Source organism: Felis catus, chromosome D1 (genome assembly GCF_018350175.1).
Source record: "Felis catus isolate Fca126 chromosome D1, F.catus_Fca126_mat1.0, whole genome shotgun sequence".
NCBI lineage: Eukaryota > Metazoa > Chordata > Mammalia > Carnivora > Felidae > Felis > Felis catus.
In genome coordinates, this window is record NC_058377.1 from 33,006,506 (window position 1) to 33,029,972 (window position 23,467).

The following is a 23,467-nucleotide window of genomic DNA, read 5'->3' on the forward strand; positions in this document are numbered from 1 at the left end:
AATTTATGAGTAAGAGTTTAATCTCATTTAATTACTGGAAATATATACATATTTTGAGACAGAATACTTTCATGCAAGTAATTAATTGCCATTATCTGTGTAGTTGAATTGGTCTCTTCATTCACAGAGATATCACTTTTGAATAAAAGGTTAACTGATAGTTCCTAGGTCTACAAAAGTTACCATAATACAGTGCTTTTTGAAATATATACCATCTTAAAGAAAATATGCCTTAATGTTCTACTCAAAATTAGGGAGTTATATAAAGTATGATGAATCTTTGAAAGTCAAAGATTCTCTGTTTTGACATATGACTTCAAGGTAGCTCCAAATGACTTGGCAAGGAATGTTTTTTAATGGTTGGAATGTTGGGGATAAATTCATATTCTCAATATTTCCATTATAGTTACTAAAGAGTTTTGATTAAAATGATACATTAATGTCTTTCAAAGCTTCCATTCTTTATCTTCACGTTTTAATTCTTGTGTACCAGAGGTTAAGATAAATAACCATCTAAACCTTATTAAAGGTAAGACAGATATAGACACTAAGTATTTCTGTTGAAAAGAAAAAAACAAAGGGGGCAATATGCTGGAAAAAAAGAAAAAAATCAGTGTAAATTGAATTATTCATAGAATTCATATTTAAATTTTGAAATTCTTAATTTATTAAGGCACTTTTAGCAGACCTGCACAATAAAATGTTTCCTTTAAATAAGATTAAAATCTGGGACACCTAGGTGGCTCAGCTGGTTAAGCGTCCAACTGTTGATTTTGGCTCAGGTCACGATCTCATCATTTGTGAGATCGAGCCCCACATCAGGACCTGTGCTGATGGGCACGGAGCCTGCTTGGGATTCTCTCTCTCTACCTCTCTCTGCCCCTCCCCTGCTGTCTCTCAAAAAAAAATTAAATCAAACCAGCCTCGATGATACACAGAACAGATGAAATGTTTTTACTTGTCAGATTTATTTAGATCTTCACAAATCTCACACCTTTCCTGATGATCACAATGATTCAAAGATGCAGTGTTCTTACTGAAACATTACAGAGTCATGAACAATTTGCCACAGAAAAGAACATTTTTTTAAGAACTTCGATCAATGTCAATAAATGGTTAGATTTTATGTAAAATTTTTTATGATATACAAAAAAAATTATTATAAAGTTTTTCAAGTTCCTAAATGACAATTTAGTTGTTGAAATTATGGATAGTTGAAATAATCTGGATAGTAAGAAACATATATGTAAATTCCCACAAAACTAGAGAAAATATAGAATAACTAAGGTAAAAATCAATAAATTATGGAACAAAATTCAAAGAGAGGGGAAAACTATAATGCAATATCTATATCAATTTAGCCACAGAGTATTTACATTTAACTTAATCGAATTTCTGATTTTGTTGGAAGTGTTTGCAGTGTTGATTTACCAAAAGATAATTATCACTAAGAATTTCTAAAAAATAAAAAAGTAATAACCTGGTTGATAAAAGGTTAAGGTATGCAAGTAAAAATATACAGGTAGTGAACCAAAACATAATACCTGCAAATCATTTAAACAGAGATGGCCTTAACATCAATTTAAGATGGTTGTTAATAGCACCTAAATACATGTAGTAAAACAAACAGCATTACTACACTCAGTTTTAAAGAATAAATCTTTCACTTCTCTAAAATAATGCTTTGTGATCTTAGTAATCTATCTTCAACTCTCTGAACCTCAGTGTCTTCACCTATCAAGCAGAGAATATTTCAGCAAAAGGTTTCATGTTTAAATGAGACAATGCCTATAAAATTCCTTTGCACATTACAAAACACTATACAAATATAATTCTTCTAAGTAATGGTCCTCTGTGGACCTTAAGCCTGTTCATTCTCTTGTGCAGCTTGAGAGGTTGCTATGTAGACCCACGCACTGTGATGGGAGATGGTCATCGAGGAGCTGCTTTTTGGAAAAATGCCAACAAATGGTTATTTGCACATTCGCAAGAATTATTAGTTTCATCCTTTTACTTTTTTTAAGTTTATTTTGAGAGAGAGAGAACACGTGAACAGGAGAGGGGCAAAGAGCAAGGGAGAGAGAGAATCCTATGCTATAAGCCCAACGTGGGGCTCAATTCCACAAACCATGAGATCATGACTTGAACTGAAATCAAAAGCCAGACACTTAACCAACTGAGCCACCGAAGCACCCCACTTTCCTCCTTGAAATAATGTTCATTATTATTTAAGAGGACTTCATTTTTAAAGCAAATTTTATGAAAATAAAAACATTTTATAAAGTTCATGTATACTTACAAAAATCTCTACAAGGAGCTTAGTAAATAGAGTGCTTATATTTGCAATGAAGAAACTGGCCTACCTAGAGGTGATCAAGGAAGAAGGAAGAGGTTACTGTTTAAAAATCATCTGATTTGGCTATCTAAACTGTGTTGAATTCACTAGATTCTTGCCTGGTGATTTATTTCACTTTTGCTATGAAGCCTCAAAACATAATTCTTCCAATAACTAAGAAAATACGGAACTCATATTCAGAGGCTATTTATACATCACGTCATTTTCATATTTTTAGAAACCTTTTTGCATAGAGTTAAATTACATACATCATGTGGAGCTTTCAGCTTATTGCTGTCCCAAGTTATCTTTACTTAAGTAGGACTTACACTCAAGTTATTCTGGGATAGGAAATGTTTACTCTTAACTCTGCACACATGCATGAGTGCAACTCATGCACACAATCTAGAAAAAAAATGTACATAAGTACCTTTTACAAAAGACAACAAAATTTATCCTTTCAGGTTAAAATATAGAGGAAAGAGATTGGAAACTTGAAGGAAAAAAATTCCGTTCTAAATGACTCTGACACTTCTTCTGAGCTGGTGTGAGTTTCCCTACCTGAAAGATGAGGTCACATGATATATATGTATCTCAAAAATTTAGGAAATATGGACAAGAGTGGTTCAATATTTTAATAGATTTTTATTTAATTTATTCTATAAATTCTTAATAGTTATTATTTTTGTTTAACTTGTTTCCATTTAATTTTTGAAAAATGCAAGAAACACTTGGTTTCTTTATTTCTTATGTGTCTATTAACAATCTAAAGTAATTTTGGGTACTTACAAAAATTTTACAAAATGACTTAACCTTGATTTTATGCATTTAGGTATAAATTTGGATAGATTTTTTTATATAACACAAATGAATCTTAAAATAGTGATACTTTGGCTTGTGTGATTTTGAAAGTGATACTTTCAAAATCCAGTGTATATTTCCTGCATGAAAACTATTTTTTTCTGTACTCTATTTTCAGTAAAGTTTAACTTTCTTTTAAAAAGCAGTTTTTGTTTGATATTCAAAAACAATTTTTCTTTTTTCTTTCTTTCCATCTCCTCTTTATCCATTCCTTTTAATAAAACCTTGGTTCTAAAAAAAGTCATCTTTTCCATTGTACTTTCTTAAGATTGAATATGACATTACAATTCAAAATACTAATTTGCATTTTAATTCTTCTTAGCTATATTCAGACAATCCCATTTTTTTTAAGTTAATTTATTTTGAGAAAGCAAGACAGAGTGCTGAGGGGCAGAGAAAGAGGGAGAGGGAGAAAATCACTAGCAGGCTCCACACCATCAGCATGGAGACTGATGAGGTGCTTGAACTCACGAACCTTGAGATCACAACCTAGGCTGAAATCAAGAGTTAAATGCTTAACTGACTGAGCCACCCAGGCACCATATGTTTTAACTGCTCAAAATATTAAGCAAACAGCTTCCAATTGTACTTCAAGGATAAACTGTTCTTTTTTTAAAAAGTTTATTTATTTATTTATTTAGAGAGAGAGCATGTGAGTGGGGGAGGAGCAGAGAGAGAGAGAGAGAGAGAAAGAGAGAATCCCAAGCAGGCTCCATGCTCATAGCACAGAGTCCTGACATGGTGCTCCATCCCAGAATCCTGGGATCATGACCTGAGCTGAAATCAAGAGTTGGACACTTACTAACTGAGCCATCCAGGCACCCCAAGGATAAACTTTTTAAACATAAATATGGAAGTTTATTTTATTGATTAAATCAATCTTAATTGTGAAATAATTTCTACTGAATATTTTAACAGTATGAATGCTAAATGTAAAGATTAGTCATTTAAAAATCTTCAAAATATGTATGTCAAATTAATAGTGTCTTCTATGTTAATTTGGAAGTCATTATGTTTTCATCTGTTCTTTGAATCAGTATATTTCTCTATATGAAATTAAAAATTGGTTTTTAATATTTATTTTTGAGAAAGAGAAGGAGACAGAATGCAAGTGAGGAAGGGGCAGAGAGAGAGGGAGACACAGAATTTGAAGCAGGTTCCAGGCTTTGAGCTGTCAGTACAGAAACTGATGCAGGGCTTGAACCCAGAAGAGATAAGACCATGATCTGAGCTGAAGCTGGATGCTTAACTGACTGAGCCACACAGGCACCCCTCTGTATTCAATGAAATGATAATGAAATGATAAGAAAATGTACCTCTAGAGGATGTATAAATTAATCCATCTTGTAATAAACAGAAATTTTTTATTTAAAACTTTACTGTTAAAATGCAGTGTCAGTGCTGATATATTTTGTTTCTGCATATCGAATTCATTATCACCACATTCCAAACACCACAATCTAAATTCATGGTTAATACCCAGATTTGTGTTGCTTATATTATACACTTATTTTCTTGTTTTTTTCTTTCAATATTCTGTTTAAGCTAATTTAAAATAAAAGTATAGCCAGTCACATTAGATTTACATAGACCTCTAAAGATCATTTGGCCCATGGATTCTTTTTCTGTGGTCCATGGACAAGCTTTAAGGGAGCTTAAGATCTCAACAGTCTGTGTATAATTTGGTGTCTGTGTATAAATGTGTTTTCCATTACTTTCATTAACTTCTCAGAGGAGTCAGCAATGAAAAATATGTTAACAAACAAATCAGTTCCACCATCTCATTTTGCAAATAGATAATCTGAGATTTAGGAGAGCATGTGACTCATCCAAGGTCATAGAGGATTCATAGAGGATATAAACATAGGCATTGAATCCAGGCACTGATATGTAGGTTAACCACAGAATGTTATTGATTTGGTAGAGCTCCCAACAGATAGACGGGGTTTTCAGCCAACAAAGAGGCTGGTAAATTGTAGGTTCCTCTTTGTTTTGTTCACATGAAACTGAAGTAGTGAATTTAACCTTCCATTGCAGGTAGCACCCACAATGTTATTAAGCTACAAATATAATGTAATTATAATTTGTTATCCATATTATGCCTTAAAATGTGGATTTGTGAAAAAAATGAAATTAATTTTCATATTTCTGAAGATAAATATGATTGTTCTGGGGCACAATTTCTGATTATTCTTTTTTTCAATCAAAATAAATGATAGTTCTATGTTTAAGTTTTTGAGGAAACTCCAAACTGTTTTCTACAGTGGCTGCACAGTTTGTATTCCCACCAACAGTGCACAAGTTTCCTTTTCTCCACATCCTTGCCAACACTTGCTGTTTCTTGTGATTTTTTTTATATCCCATTGTAGTTTTTATTTGTATTTCCCTAATGATAAGTAATGTTGAGTATCTTTTCATGTGTCTGTTTGGCCATCTGTATGTCTTCTTTGGATAAATACCTGTTCATTTCTTCTGCTCATTAAAACAATTTTTTTAAGTTTATTTATTTTGAGAGAGGCAGAATCAGCATGAATGGGGGAGGGGCAGAGAGAGAGGGAGTGAGAGAATCCTAAGCAGGTTCCATGCTGCCAGTGCAGAGCCTGATGTAGGGCTCAAACACACAAAACCATGAGATCATGATCTGAGCTCAACCAAGAGTCAGATCTTAACTGACTGAGCCACCCAGGCACCCCTGATCATTTTTTAATTGGATTATTTGGTTTTTTGGGTGTTGAGTTGTATACATTCTTTATAATATTTTGGATAATAACCCTTTATCAGATGTATCATTTGCAAATACTTTCCCCTCCAAATACAAAAGACTAATTCAAAGGGATACATACACCCCTATGTTTATAGCAGCTTTATCTACAATAGCCAAATTATGGAACCAACCCAAGATTCATCCAATAGATGAATGGATAAAGAAGATATACATTATTCAGCCATAAAAAAATGAAATCTTGCCATTTGCAACAACATGGATAGAACTAGAGAGTATAATGCTAAGCTTAATAAATCAGAGAAAGAGAAATACCATATGATTTCACTAATATGTGGAATTTAAGAAACAAAAAAATGAGCAAAAGGGGAAAAAAAAGAGACAAACCAAGAAACAGACTCTTATATATAGGACAAACTGATGGTTTCCAGAGGAGAGGGAAAGGATGGGTCAAGTAGGTGATGGAGATTAAAGAGGGCAATTGTCATGATGAGTAGGTGTTAAATGGAAGTATTGAATTACTACATTGTACACTTGAAAGTAATATAACACTGTATGTTAAGTATTCTGAAATTAAAATAAAAACTTAATTAAAAAGTTATAGCTGTAAGCATTTCTGCTCCACTGATAATGATCGTTAACCTATTCACTGGTAAAGGTGTGGAATCTTTTACTTTCTTATTCTTTGGGGCTAAAGGGGAGAAAAAAATAGAAACAAAAGTCAGAACAAAGTTTAGTACATGGTTTATCAGTTTGGGAAGTTACATCTTATCTACACCCCTCATCACTAATTTCTACCAAACTCAATGGGGTGATTCCAAGTATAAAACGAATAGAAGAATAATCTCCGTAATATATATTTTGTTTTGAAATATTTCAAAGCATGGTTTAGTAGGTTTGGAAGCAGAATGAAATTACATTCCAAAACTGTCTTCCAAAACTGAGAAGTAAAAAAAAAAAAAAAAAAAAAAAATTTAGGTTATCATCTAAATGCTTGATCCAGTCAGTAATCATTAAAATAGAATTATATTTTAATGAATGAAAAGCTAAATTGACTTAAAATAATTGGGGGGAAATGAAATAGAAAATATTTCTTCAGACCAATAAAGACCTGAAAATGACAGGAAGGAATGTCCCTCACTGTTGCCTAAAGCATTAACCAATATACATTGAGCTCCTATTATGTGTCATTTAAGAATTTAAAATGTTATCTAAGTAGAAATTAATATCTATTCACAATTCTATCATGGTCTTATTAGAGATGAAGAATATTGCACACACGAGAAAAATTCAAGGAAATTTAAGCCATAATATGAATAAATCTTAAATCATAGACTTCAATTCCAGTGTTAAGAGTTCAAAGTAGAGAGAGGCTAGTGTAGACCAAAGGAACCTAGTCTGGAAAGGTCTGTTGTAGTAGACAGGTTGACTAAAAAGGAAATATCAAGTCAAAGTTACTGCATGAAACCCTCATAGTTACAAACTTTCTTCAAAGTCTTTGGAGATCAAAGGCAACAAAAAAGCCAATAAAAACAGAAAAAGTACTCTATTTGAGAATTTCATATCATAATAACTAAAGTGAAGCTAATTTAGTCAGAAAGGGCTTAACACATTTACTTTAAGAAGGAAAACTACCATCACTTGTCTATGTCATTAAAAGATGTTAAATAAATAAGAAAAATAGGAAAGATTATTGAATGAGAAAAGAAAACCTAAAACTTAAAAAAAGCAACAACATGTAATATCACATTAAAAATGACACAGTTCAATAAATCTTGTCCCTGCAGTCACCTGAAAGGGAATTTCATTTAAGAACTATTTTAATAGCTAATTTTTTCTCCAAACTGTTGCTGCTATTATGAATTATGTTTCTTCTCGAAATAAAAATGTCAACACCAGAGGAACTAAACTAAAGCACATCAACATAGCAGCAACTCACTTTATGAGGGCAGCCTACAGAGAAAGAGAGGGAGAGAGAGACACACAGAGAGAGCACGTGCATGTGCGTGCATGCACCAGAGTGCTTGACAGACCCAAAGAGAATGCATTTGGATGGGAGGTTGGGGAATAGTCCCATAACAGACTGTCTCTTATAAGGTCATATTCACTGCCAGGAACAGCAACTGAAAGAAAATGTAACATGGGATGCCTGGGTGGCTTAGTCAGTTAAGCGTCCGACTTCCGCTCAGGTCATGATCTCACAGTTCCTGAGTTTGAGCCCCGCATCGGGCTCTGTGCTGACAGCTCAGAGCCTGGAGCCTGCTTCACATTCTGTGTGTCCTTCTTTCTCTGCCCCTTCCTTGCTCGTGCTCTGTTTCTCTCTGTCTCAAAAACAAAAAAAAAAAAAAACATTAAAAAAAATTTTTTTAAAAGAAAGAAAATGTAACAAATCAGCTTCTCAATTAGGATAACAAAGGTAACAAAGGTTTCAACTTCCTATGTACAGTACTTTTACAACTCTATGTTCTAGCTCTGAAGGTCAATAAGCATTCCCATGAATCTATGCCTACTTATATCAAAAGTACAATGTGAAGTTTGGCAAAGGTGGCTCTGGGTTGGCTGGGCTTTTCAGGTTGTTAATATAAATATAACCAAAAGCTAGCTAATTTCACACTATTGTTAAAGAATTAAAGAACATATTTAAAAATGACATCCAAAGACTCAGAAGTGATCCCAGAGAGTTTTGGAAGTAGAGATTTATCTTTTACACACTGAAAACTGCTTAGTTTTCTCTTATTCTTTCTTAGAGCATCTTCCACATGTCTGCCAGGTCCTTGTGAATTCAGTCATCCCCAGGCTGCACTGGCCTCCCCCATCCCACCTATTTGCTGCATATCTATATTTGTCTATACTCACTCCCTACAAATCCACTCACAGAGATTGCTTCATTAGGAAGTAACTGATCAGTTAATATTATAAGAAGTAAATACACAATACACCTTCCTTTGACATCTGTTTGTTAAAGGAAAGTATGTCTCATCCACAGGAAATGGTATGATTTGTTATTAATAGCCACAGGCCTCTTGGGGAGAAGTTGATCTTGGAATTTAAATTAATTAAAAGGTATTTTTGATAGGGTCATATATTCTGTAGATGATGGTGACTATGGCTAGAAATAGTTTCAGAACAACTGAAGTCTAATATGTCTCCAATTACAGCTATGAGAGAAGATACAAACGTTTTCCAATGAGACTCAAAGTGCTATCATATATCAATGCACCAGGACCCACAAGCAGGCACTGGTAAAACTTCAACAGAAATTTGTATTTATTCTTTTGGGATCTGTTTGAGTTCTGGGGAGATAAATGAGGCAGTAAATGTGTTTGAGTCCACAATTCACGTTTATTGTTGGAAATGTCCAAACATCTTATAAATAACAGGATTTAGGGCAGAAAAGTCTGGCACCATTCTGCTTTGCACTTTAGTAAAGAACTTAAAACTTTAGCAAGTGTCAAAGGACCCCAAATCAAACTTGACTTTTCCCCTTGAGAGGATGGTGGATGTAATAAGTTGGGTTTTGAAAGGACTAATCTCAGCTGAGAGCACCACGAGCCTAGCCAGCCCCTACCATTCACTTTGCCTATCCCTGGAGCTTCTGGTGAGCCCTGATTTGTTTCATTTTTCTTAAAGATAAAAAAATGGTGTCTCAATTGGAGATATGCTTTTTAAAAGTAACTTAATTCAGGTAAGACTTACATTCTGTTACATAAACGAAAGTTTTAGCATGTTGCCCAGGTGACCAGGCATATTGTACAAATAAAGACATACCAAATTAGGCATAATTCTTAAGTTTAAGACAGATAGAGATAAGAATTATGTAATTAATGACCGAAATCTCCTATGAATGTCAGAATACTTTGTGTTATTTACTTAGCGTGTCCTCCTCTGATTTGCTATTTATCTTCCAGATTTTTTTCACCTTTTAAGGATTGAATCAAAATCTTTTTTCTCATGATAATTTCCCTATCTCCTTAGTAAGAAATAATTTCACCTTATTAAAGGCCTTTTGAAGTATGACAGCCACAGAATGTTGACAATGTTCCTTAGTCAAGGAACACTGGTGAGGCTTTGCTGAGAACTACAGGGGCAAACATTCCTTAGTTTTGCTTCTCCTAAACACCAATTCTTTATTAAAATAGCACATAAAATATCTATTAAGCTCTATGGAAAGTTTTTACTAAATAATATTCTTAGCTTAAGAATTTTTAAAATTAAAAACAAAATTTAAAGTCCAAATGTTTATCGCTTCCTACCTAATACTATTTCTTCTACTTATCTATTAACATTATATTTCCTATAGGATTACTGTTCCCTATAGGATTCACTCATAACAAGGCTCAAATACCTTTGAGTTTTAAAGCATTAGAAATAAGGGGCACCTGGGTAGCTCAGTCCATTGAGTGTCTGACTCTTGATTACAGCCCAGGTCATGATGTCACGGTTTGTGAGATCATTGCACTCCATGCTGAGCATGGGGCCTGTTTGGGATTCTGTCTCTCCCTCTCCCTCTGCCGCCACCCCAGCTTGTACTCTCTCTCTTTCTCTCAAAATAAATAAATACACTTAAAAAAAAGAAACAAAAAGAAAATAAGTATTAATTTTTTAATGAAATAGAAATAGTAATTCAATTTAGACCCCTAAATAATATCTATGAAATCTTATGCCATTAGAATAAAAATTTAATTTAACATACCTTTTATCATTTTTTCCAAGCTGCAGCTGAAATATTAAAAAGTCCTTATATTTTTATTTATTCTACCATTTGAAAAGCTTCCACAATCACTCTTTTGTGTGCATTATCTCATCTGGAAAAGCATCTCAGGTAGAAAGCACGCATTCTATTATGAATACATTCAACAGAAGCACGAAAATGAAACTCAGAGAGGTATTATGACTCATTAAAGGGCAACTGACTGAGCTGAATAAGAAAATGTGGTCTTGACCTCTCTTCTGTCCCAGTTCCCTCCCCTCTTTTAGCTCCATGTTTGTTTTGCTTATAGGTTAGACTAGCCTCCTCCATTTTAATTTTTTTTTTCAACGTTTTTAATTTATTTTTGGGAAAGAGAGAGACAGAGCATGAACGGGGGAGGGGCAGAGAGAGAGGGAGACACAGAATCGGAAACAGGCTCCAGGCTCCGAGCCATTAGCCCAGAGCCTGACGCGGGGCTGGAACTCACGAACCGCGAGATAGTGACCTGGCTGAAGTCGGACGCTCAACCGACTGCGCCACCCAGGCGCCCCTAGCCTCCTCCATTTTAAAGTGGGTCAGTTTGAAAACAAGAAGAATTCTCTTTGTGAACTGTTGGGGAGACGTTGGCTGCCAGCCAGTCAGGTTGTCTTATACAGAGACCTAACCCCTGTTAAATTATTTTCTAGATTTTTTTTAATGAAAAAAGCTTGAAACAGGTATACCTGGTAGTGTTGTTTTCCTCCACCATAAATAAAAATTTTGAAAGCCTGGTGTTTGAAAGTGTGTTTTGTCATTCTTGCTGCCCCACCCAGCAGTGCTAGCAACGGGGAAGATCCCCATTTGGTATTTTGATTCTGCACCTGAGAATGCACACCTATTATATTTATTTTGTAATGGATTTTTTAGCCAAATGACTTGATACACCAAGAAACCCAGTTGCTCCATTAGCCTACTTCTAGCATCATGATGAACAAGAAAATTATCAGTCTTGCTAGAAACTCTATTCCTTAACTAGGACTAAAAGAATCAACAAGAATCTATAACTTCTTATGAGAGGTACTGCTTCTGAAGAAAAAATAAAAGTCTTTTAAGATTATTGTACTTTCTTGGGGCACCTGGCTGGCTCAATAGGTTAAGCGTCCAACTTCAGCTCAGGTCATGATCTCACAGTTTGTGAGTTTGAGCCCCATGTTGGGCTCTGTGCTGACAGCTCAGATTCTGTGTTTCTCTCTCTCCCTGCCCCCCCCCCCACCTTGTACTGTATTCTCTCTCTCAAAACCATTAAAAAAAAGTTTAAAAAAGATTGTCATAATTTCTCTTGTTTCCACATCTATAAAATTTAGGTAATACCTATTTTCCACAGTTGATATAAGGAACAAATAATAATAATAATAATAGTAGTAGTAGCAGCTACTATTATATCAAGTACTATTTCATGTAATATTATAATCTATGAGATTATCTTATTAGTATCCACATTTTATAGGTTAGGATATTGTGGTTTAGAAAATCATTATTTATTTATTTATTTTAATTTTATTTTAATTTAATTTTTTATTTTTAGTTTTGAGAGAGAAATAGAGCATGAGTGGGGAGGAGCAGAGATAAAGGGAGACACAGAATATGAAGCAGGCTACAGACTCTGCACTGTGAGCACAGAGCCCTATGCAGGGCTCAAACCTGCGAACCATGAGATCATGACCTGAACCAAAGTTGGACACTTAACTGAGCCACCCAGGAACCCCCAGAAAATCAGGATTTAAATCCAGAAAGTGCAACTTCAGAGTTTAGCCACTATTCTACCTCTATCCTAATATAGAGTAAAACCATCAATACAAGGTAGCTTTTGGAAGAGGAAAAAAACCAAAGCAGGAGAATTCTATGAAAATGTAAGACCCCAAATAGACACAGCAGTCCTGAAAAAGAAAACCAAACCTGGAGGCATCACAATCCCGGACTTCAAGATGTATTATAAAGCTGTAATCATCAAGACAGTATGGTACTGGCACAAAAACAGACACTTAGATCAATGGAACACAGTAGGAAACCCAGAAATGGACCCACACATGTATGGCCAACCGAACTTTGACAAAGCAGGAAAGAATATCCAATGGAATACAGTCTTCAGCAAATGGTGCTGGGCAAACTGGAGAGTGGCATGCAGAAAAATGAACCTAGACCATTTTATTACACCACACACAAAAATAAACTCCAAATGGATGAAAGACCTAAAACATAGACAAGAAGCCATCAAAATCCTCAAGGAGAAAGCAGGCAAAAACTGCTTGGTCACAGCAAATTCCTACTCAACACACCTCCAGAGGCAAGGGAAACAAAAGCAAAAATGAACTATTGGGACCTCATCGAAATAAAAAGCTTCTGCACAGCAAAGGAAACAATTAGCAAAACTAAAGGCAATGGATGGAATAGGAGAAGATGTTTGCAAATGACATATCAGATAAAGGGTTAGTATCCAAAATCTATGAAGAACTTATCAAAGTCAACACCCAAAAAACAAAGAATCCAGTGAAGAAATGGGCAAAAGACATGAATAGACACTTCTCCAAAGAAGACGGCTAAAGACACATGAAAAAATGCTCAACATCACTCATCATAAGAGAAATACAAATTAAAACCACAATGAGATACCACCTCACACCTATCAGAATGGCTAACGTTAACAACTCAGGGAACTACAGATGTTGGCAAGGATGCAGAGAAAGAGGATCTCTTTTGCACTGCTGTTGGGAATGCAAACTGGTGCAGACACTCTGTAAAACAGTATGGAGGTTCCTCAAAAAATTAAAAATAGAACTACCTTATGACCCAGTAATTGAAATACTAGGTATTTACCCAAGAGATACAGGCTGCTGTTTCAAAGGGGCACATGCACCCCAATGTTTTTAGCAGCATTATCGACAATAGCCAAAGTATGGAAAGAGCCCAAATGTCCATCAATGGATGAGTGGATAAAGAAGATGTGGTATGTATATATACAATGGAATATTACTCGGCAATCAAAAAGAATGAAATCTTGCCATTTGCAACCATGTGGATGGAACTGGAGGGTATTATGCTAAACAAAATTAGTCAGAGAAAGACAAATCATCATATGACTTCACTCATATGAGGAATTTATGATATGAAACAGAAGAACATAAGGGAAGGGAAGCAAACAATATAAAAACAGGGAGAGGGACAAAACATAAGAGACTCCTAAATACAGAGAACAAACTGTACAGAGAACAAACTGAGGGTTGCTGGAGGGGCTGTGGGTGGGGGGATGGGCTAAATGGGTAAGGAGCATTAAGGAAGACACTTGTTGGCATGAGCACTGGGTGTTATACATAGGGGATGAATCACTGGAATCTACTCCTGAAATCATTATTGCACTATATGCTAACTAACTTGGATATAAATTAAAAAATAAATTGAAATAAATTAACTAAAAAGAGAAAATGTAAAGATATAGATAGTATCTGTCTATATAACATATATAAATAAATGTATAATATAAAATAGAATAGATACACAATAATAGCATGTAGATATATAGATATGTAGATAATATAGGTAATATATAGATATGACAGATATGTAGATACATAATATATATGGATATGTAATGTGATATATAATATATATATATATATATAATATAAAGTACTTATCTAGACAACAGAAAGTTTTTTCTTTTTCTTTTTTTATAATTGAGCCCTTCTCTTAAGATTTGTGATGAAAGAAATAAGTAGCTTACACAGAGTTTCTACTGTTGAGTTGGAAGGGGTCCAGAAATCTACACACTGAGAAGTAATTATCAAGAAAACAGCTAGTTAGGGCCTAGAGAGTCAGCACCCAGTAGGTCTGATCTCTCCTTTTCTTTGCAATTGCTACTTCCCCCCACATAATTGTTCCAATATTACTCTGTAACAAACAACTCCACACCATGAGGAATTTGAATTTTCCAGTAGTTGATTCTAATAAATTTAACCTATGTTTCAAGAAGTATTTGTCAAACCTACCTCAGCGTATGTGGCTTCCCTCACTAGGATGAAGCAGAAGCAAACTCCTCCTCCAAGATGTTGCTCTAAAAAGTAAAACAAAAAATAGAGATCATGACCAATGTGTTCAGACAAGAAGATTGAAGTGTTTCATTCACAAACACCTGATGACACTAACTACAGTTGGTCCTATCCATAACGATTTTGAATTAAAAGATTCTGGGCATTTGGGTTAAAAAAAAATCAAGTTTTTTCCTAATGCCCCAGTGAGCCTATTTTAGATGACTTCTTTTAAATGTTCATGTTGTTTGGCCATTTCCTGGTCACATTCAATCATCCTTACTTCACACAGAGCCAATATATCCTCTGCCCACTCGTTCCAAATGAAATAATGAAACTTCCTCTTAACACCTTTAGATTTGGCTGAGCTCTCCTGTTTGTTAGCAGCTGTATGCACTCAAAACTCTGCCAGAAATATATACATGGAGGCTGTTTACTTGGAAGGTAAACACGGAAGCCGTTTTGGAGACAAGAACCTCAGATATTTCTTGAGTTTCCTCAGCCAATGGGACCTATTATTCAGCCAGGAGAAAAGAAAAATTAAAGCCCTCCTCTAAAATTCAGTGAAACCTAAAGATAACAAACCAGTAGCCTACTAGCTACTTCCACAGTTATGTTATTTAGTCTAACAATCTTTTAACATTCTAAAATATTTGCCATCATTTTGAAAACAAGGTTTTAAAACATGAACACCCACATTCCTGTCATCTCTTTAAAACTCAGAAAATCTAAGCCTACATTATTACATAGCAGCAATCAGTTGGAGCTTAAAAGGCCTGAGCCTTTCAGGGACAGTACTCTGTAATCACCACAGCCTCACTTGCCTCCTTCACACCTTTACATTACCTGTATGAACTAGTAGGTATTTGAGTGTGAGACCCCTGCTAACCCATGTTGTTTTAGCTGCACCCCTGTCCAAAGCTTCTATCTTTCATCTCTTTCATTTTTCTGGGCAGTCCTGTGGAAGAGGTACACAATTTTATAAAAGCTTCATAACACACTGTAAGATGTATATTATCTCTATTTTTCCTATGGGGGAACTGAGGCTTATAGATAAGAATTGTACAAAATTATACAACTAGGTCTATGGCTTAACCAGGATTCCAACCAGGTTTTCTGACTCCAAGACCAACCTGATTTTCATTAAACACAATTGCTGTGGGCCAGTGAAGCTGTAAGAACAAAATATCCACAAATATAAGCACATACACTAAAATATAATTTATACTCACAAATTAGCAAGTCAGAATAAGTAAAGCTAATGAGATATATATGTCTTCCTTTAATGAGTGAATTGAGGCTCTGCACAATTGCAAAGAGTAACATTGGATCAGAACCTAGAATGTAGAGTCCCAGACTCGTCCATAATATTCATGTTGTCACTTGAAAAGGTCTTCTGTTCATTTGGAGCTTCCACATGTGCTCAACATATTATAACAGTCTCTGTCCATAAGTGGTGACATCCCATGTGCAGAGGCTTTCCATAGAGCTCCTCATCTCTGTCATTTCACTACTCCTACATGTTCCTTCCTTCTATTTTTTCCTTGGCATTTCTGTCCACACAAGACTGTACTGTCCATCTGAAGTGGAGCAGCCCTCTAGAGAGTTAGAAGAGGTGGGTACAAAGAAGGCATTTATTATGCAGAATGCACTGTTTCTAGTTGAACTGAGTTGCTATGAGCTATTTGCTGCAATGAATAATTTTTTAAGCAGATTCGTTGTATTCTCATGGAATTATAAACAAAACTTTTGAACAAAACATTCATTTAAAAATTTTTGACATTTTTATTTATTTTTGAGAAAGAGACAGAGCACGAGAAGGGGAGGGGCAGAAAGAGAGGGAGACACAATCTGAAGCAGGCTCCAGGGTCTGAGCTGTCAGCACAGAGCTTGATAACAGGCTTGAACACGCGAACTGTGAGATCATGAAGATGGACAATTAACCGACTGAGTCACCTAGGTGCCCCAAAAACATTCAGTTTTAAGCTTAAAGTTTACAGCTCTATAATATGCAATTGGATTGGTGATTCCAGTCACTGAACATATAAATGGGAAGAAACGCGACTCAGTAAAGTTTAAATGTATACATGTATATACCATACATATATATGGTAAGTCATATCTCACAAACATAGACCCTTCTACATTAGAGTTTCTGGTTCCTTGAAAGGTACGCATGAAATCAGCAGTACTCAACCACCATGTATGTTAAGTGTGGCATTTCTACATGATTGTTATTCTTTAGTTCTGCAAATTGTTTGGTTTAGTAAAATGATGAGGATGTAAGGTATTTCATTTGACTGACTACAAAAGAAACTCTCTTATAACACTTAACCAAATAATGTTTTTTTCTCATAAAACAGCAATTTGGAGTTAGTTCAGGTTCCATGATTATAAAAATGACCCAGCATCCTTCTTGTTTTTATTTTTATGGTCACAAAACGATTGCTCCACTTCTAGTCTCCCATCCATTTTCCAGGCAGGAAGAATTAGAAGAAAACCACAAGGAAGAAAGGGGTAGCAGTAGCACTTATTAGAAGAACAAAACTTTCCCAGAAATTTCCAGTTTATGACTTTTATTTATCTCGGTGGCAGAAACTGTATCAGATAGCCTCCATGTTACAAAGGAGGCTGAGAAATAGACTTTTTCAACTATAGAATTTTTCAGAACTCTGACACAGAACAGATGAACACAGGGAAGGGAAGAAAAAATAATATAAAAACAGGGAGGGGACAAAACATAAGAAACTCTTTTTTTTTAATTGTTTATTTTTGAGAGAGAGACAGACAGAGCATGAGCTGGGGGAGGGGCAGAGAGAGAGGGAGACACAGAATCTGAAGCAGGCTCCAGGCTCCAAGCTGTCAGCACAAAGCCTGACACAGGGCTTGAACTCACAGACCGCTAGATAATGACCTGAGCTGAAGTCAGACGTTCAACTGACTGAGCCACCCAGGTGCCCCAAGAAACTCTTAAATATGGAGAACAGAGGGTTACTGGAGGGGTTGTGGGAGGGGGGATGGCCTAAGTGGGTAAGGGGCATTAAGGAATCTACTCCTGAAATCATTGTTGCTAACTTGGATGTAAATCAAAAAAAAGAAAGGAAAAAAAAAAATAAAGGAAAGGAAAGGAAAAAGAAAAAAAGAATAGGAAAGGAAAAGGGAAGGGAAGAGAAGAGAAGAGAAGAAAAAGGAATATCGTTGTCTTTTGACAACCTGGGAGGCTCAGTTGGTTAAGCATCCAACTCTTGAATTTGGCTAAGGTCATGATCTCATGGTCGTGAGATTAAGCCCCATGTCGGGCTCTGTGCTGACAGCATTCTCTGCCCTGCCCTGCCCTGCCTGCGCTCTCTCTGTCTCTCAAAATAAATAAATAAACATTAAAAAAAGAAGAATATTGTGTCTTTTTATACCCACTGTTTATAAACTGGAAACTATGAAATTATGTTACACATCCTTGAACACATGTTTTATACTGGAGCTTATATTTTTGAAATACACATTTCCCAAAATTGGATTACTGGAATCCAATTACAGGGATAGTAGTATATGTGTTATTATTTTTTTAATCAAATTTTGCTAAATATTTTGGATCAAAACGTTGGGAGTAATTCACAGGTAATTCACAGATAAATGTTCTCAGTTTCCTGCAACCTCCACAGAACTAGATGTTTTGCCAGTCATCTGGGTAAAAAATGGTATCTTATTATCAGTTTAATTTGCATTTTTAAATAATGATGCTGAACATCTTTGCAAACATTTGTATGCAAATTCCTCTTAAGTTGCCTCATGGTGGTCCCTTGACATTATTTCCATGTTTTTTTTTCCCCCCAGTTAATTCATAGGAGTGTTTTGTATATTAAGGATATCATCTTTGTCTCTTGTGTTACAAATATTTTTTTTTAACGTTTATTTTATTTTTGGGACAGAGAGAGACAGAGCATGAATGGGGGAGGGGCAGAGAGAGAGGGAGACACAGAATCGGAAACAGGCTCCAGGCTCTGAGCTATCAGCCCAGAGCCTGACGTGGGACTCGAACTCACGGACCGCGAGATCGTGACCTGGCTGAAGTCCGACGCTTAACCGACTGCGCCACCCAGGAGCCCCAGTATTTTTTTAGTTTAGAAGGGATCTTTCAACTTTATGGTATGGTTTTCCTATTCAAAATTTAAAAAATGTTCTGTCATTAAGACTATCTCTTTCCTTGAGATTTTGTGGTTTCTTGCTTTTAAGATGCTACACAAACTCCTGATATTTCTTCTTATTTTATTGATATAATTGTAAGGATTTTATAAATTCTTCTCTAAATCTATTTTGTATAGAGTATGAAGAAGGTCTAATTTAGTTTCCTTCCCTTTTGATGGCCAATTATTAAATCAACCTAACTGAAATTATTAAATTTTAGTTTTATCATATATTAAGCTTCTGCATAATGCTTAAATATACTTTTGTTTTTTATAAATACATACTTGTTTAATCCAATGCTAATACTGTACTGTTTTAATTTCTATAATTTAAAATTTGAGGTGCCTGGGTGGGTCAGTCAGTTAAATCTCCAACTCTTGATTTTTGACTCAGGTCATGGTCTTGTGGTCATGAGATCTATCCCTGTGTGTTAGGCTCCATGTTGAACGTGGAGACTAAAGATTCTCTCTCTCTCGGTCTCTCTCTGCTCTTCCCCTGCTCATGCACACTATCTCTCTCAAAATAAATAAACGTTAAAAAAAACTAACACATAAAATACACTTTAAAAATAAATAAAATTAGATTAATAAATGTATAACATAAGTAAGTACTGCCCTCATTCTCTTCTGTTAAAAATGTCTTGGCCTTTTATTGAACATATTCTTTTATATGAGTCTCAGATCATTTGTCTAATTCCAAAAAAAAAAAAAAAAAGAAAGAAAAAAGAAAAGAAAAAAATTGGTTCCTGCTTTAGTTTCATTAAAATTAGAATTATACAGAATGCTGGCTTTTTTTTTTTTTTTTTTTTTGGGACAGAGAGAGACAGAGCATGAACGGGGGAGGGGCAGAGAGAGAGGGAGACACAGAATCGGAAACAGGCTCCAGGCTCTGAGCCATCAGCCCAGAGCCTGACGCGGGGCTCGAACTCACGGACCGCGAGATCGTGACCTGGCTGAAGTCGGACACTTAACCAACTGCGCCACCCAGGCGCCCCGAATGCTGGCATTTTTAAAGTATTAATTCTTACCATCCTATAAGGTGAGTCTTATTTTAAGTCTTTTCATAAACTGTTGGATTTCCTCATCATATAGGTCCCTTAACTTTCTTAACATATGTATTCGTATACATTTCATTTTTTGCTGTCATAAATGTGATTTCTCCTAACTTACATAGGTTATTACCAAGATAGGAGAAAGAGCTCTTAATTTTTATATATTCATACACGTTATATTCTTCTCTTATCAATTCCAATAGATTGTTTTGTCTATTTTATTGTAGACTGTCTTGGTTTTTTAACTACATAATCATATTATCTGGGCATAAAAATTATCCATTTTTATGGAAGACATACACCAATTATTTCATTTTCTTACCATTTTGCTGTTGATCTGAGTTAAACAATCTTTACAAGTATGTCAGTTACCACTTCACTGCCTTCAGCTCCAAAGACATTCTCCCTATTTTATGACACTGGGTCATAAATTGCTCAAAAGCAATTCTTCTTTGCCACTTGGTGAAATACTAGGTTTTGTTAGCTGAGAGGAAGAAGGACACTAAGCTGATCACATACGGGCAGCCCAGTGGCACTCATCTCTGTGGTCTTTGCTTACCAGCTCGCATCTGCCAGCTAGTTTCTCTGCCACACGTGGTCAGTTTCATGGAAGCCAGCTCCAGCCCATACTCACTAGCAAGTTTCTAACAACTGGTCTGTTGTATATCCTGGGGGAGCCATACTTCTCCAATAAGGTCTATATCTCAGCCTCAAGTGAGCTCTTCTTAGTTCTTAGTTCCTTGATACTCTCCCTTTGCCCTATGGGTAGTAGCTGCTTTCTCCATGTGCTATCTCTGTATTCCTTGGAGTTACATGTTAAACTCTTTAGTAGTCACCTTTTACAGTTAACAAATCTTTATATTAATTTTAACCTGTTCTAATTACTAGCGGGTTTTCTGTTTTCAGATTGGAAACAGACTGATATATCATGTTTAAGTACTTAACAAAGACATTGTTATTCCCATTTTAGAGTTATTTTAGCTTTGCCAAGCAAAAAAACAAAGGGAAACAATCCACCTATCCAGGGTGGGGTCTCCAGTAGGTTAGCCTTGCCACAAACAGCAGGAAAGACTAGGCAAGGTCAAGCTCTGCCACTTTTTGCAGCTTCCCACACTCTATAACTCTATAGCTTTGTGCTTCACACCACTCAACAATCCTTGCGTAGAGCAAAACTTGGCCTGCTCCTGGACTCCTCAAAGGTCATGGGGAAGAGAATGGCAGGGGTCTTTTGTTCTACAAATGCCAGAATTATTTCTGGCACAGAGACCTCCTGAGTTCACAAAGCAGAAGAAAAGCTACCTCCTCAGCCTTTAGGTCACAACCGAGCCCAGGCAACAGACTGAATGGACTGGAGCCTAAATGCTTTGCAACATTCAGTGATCCCTTCCTCATTAATTTCCCCTGATACCTGCTGTGGTCTCTGTGAGCATTCTCTCATCAAAGAATAGGCACAAATCAGTAGGCTGGCATGTGCTTTTAAGCTTAGTCTACTGTCATTTCTTTCTCAATCTGTATGGGAAGAGATCAAGCTGGCCCCAAGTTAAACTACACTCGCATCCTTCACGGTGCTGACCCTGGGTTCGGACAGATAGTCCAGCCACACTTTTAGCTACTATGTACATGCAGCAGCCATTTGGTACTTTTTGTGCTGGGAGGAGGTAGGTCAAAGGTGGCATTGAAAATTTTGAATTTGATATAGACACAACACATTTACTTAGGAACTCAGGTAACTCATGCCTCCCACCCCCAACCACCTATGTCCATTCTTGAAACTCAGTTGAAAGCCCCTGGATTTTGTGGGAGGCATTAAGCAATCAGTCTCTAAGCCTTGCTTCCAGTTCCCACAGGGCTCCCCAAAAGAGGAATGGCTCAGGCCAAGCGAGTCCACATCACCAAATTTACTAACCAATTCCAGCCACGCACTCTGCCCAGTAATTTTGGCTGCCTTTTTCAGCCTTAACAACTTTGCCTGCTGTCTTTATTGCTGATTCCTTCCTCAGCAACCTACACACATCTAAGCCACATATGAGTCCTCTAAATTACTCATTCAAAATGATCATGTCATGTCACTTTGACCTCTGAAATGAGTCATTTCCTTGTTCTGGTCTTGTTCATCTTTTCTAGGGTTTATGAAACATTGTCTCCCCAGCCCTACTCCTGCAGTTGCCTGACAGACATTCATTTGAACACACACTCATTCCTGCATTCCAATTTTTGTAAACGTAAATCTGATCACACCATTGTCCTCTCTAAACTCTCCCTACCTCCTCAGATTGGGCTTCATGCAATCAATCCTGCTTTTTTACATTTTTTTCAACCTCATCCTATACCCCCACAATCACATGTCTATGTGCCAGTGCAAGCACTCAATTTACTGACTACTTAGAACTAGAGATCCAGTTCCGTCAGAAACTTCATTCAATTTTAAGTGTCTAAATCTTCACTCTGTAACGTTCTGTCCTTTAGGGTCTATTTAGGATGTTTCCTTCTGTGTGCAAAACCTCCTCTGATCCTCTCTACCTCCCTTTTCCTTCTAAACTGTGGGGTTATTGTGTGCTCCTTTCACACATTGTGCCTCTATCACACTTACCTTAGTTGTGTCTGTCTCATTGAGCTATACATTTCTTAAGAATAAAGACCATGTGTAATTCTTTTTTGAATAGTGAGCAACTAGAGCAGTGCTTGATATTACGTTAATTGAAAGGATGAAGACATAAAAAAAATAATAAATTCAGTGCATCCCAGAACTTCCCCAAAACCCACTCTATTCCTCCCCTCTCCCCTACTTCTCTATTTGCCTCATCCTCTCTGCAACGTAGAATCCAAGTTTACTGCAGGGAGCTCCACTCCTTTTAGCTTTTTACCTCTAACTGAGTTTGGATGATGACATCATTCACCATGTTATAATCAATTCACACTTTTTTTTTTTTCTCTCTCTCCAACCTATTTTCTTTTTCATTACTTCTGCCATCTCCTGGGTTCAGAATAGTGCCCTTTCTCTGCACCCCTATAGAATGCAGTATTTGCTTTTTAAGCATTTCATCATATAACATCTCATTGACTTTTACTTACTGGTTACCCAAATAAACCATGGTCCTCTTGAAAGGAAGTATAATACCTAATGTACTCAAGACCTCCAATGACTTACACAGGTCTTGGTGCTCAATAATTTACCTTTTGAGACTGGTTCAAATACTCATTGAATTTTTCTATTTCCTCTGTGAAATCATGACAAATGGTCAGTCATCCAGATGCACTTGAACACTCCTTACAATAGAAAGCTTTTTCTTGAGTTTTCTTTTAGAATGGTGATAAACTTACTTTTTGAAACCTTAATCTCAATCTTTGTGACTTTTTCCAAGATTCTGTATTTGGCCTTTGTAATGAATCTAGTCCTTTATTGCCCTCAGATATTCCCAAAGGCCTCAAAATTCTGCTAAACTTGTGCTTTTCAAACTGCACTGTTTCCATAAATCATCTTGTGCTCTTGTTAAAATGCAGATGCTGATTCAGATTCTGAATTTGTAAACAGATCACACTTGGTCTAAAACATTTTTCAGAGGAT

The 23,467-nt window shown here is 36.0% G+C and overlaps 1 long non-coding RNA gene across 1 annotated transcript; it reads right to left on the reverse strand.

Moving 5' to 3' along the window:
* Nucleotides 1-949: 949 nt before the first annotated feature.
* LOC123380431 lies at nt 950-16,531 on the reverse strand. Its single transcript, XR_006586176.1, has 3 exons — nt 14,631-16,531; nt 10,612-10,637; nt 950-1,946 (listed from the first exon to the last, which is right to left on the reverse strand). It is a non-coding gene; the product is annotated as an uncharacterized LOC123380431 (long non-coding RNA).
* Between the last annotated feature and the right edge of the window lie 6,936 nt (nt 16,532-23,467).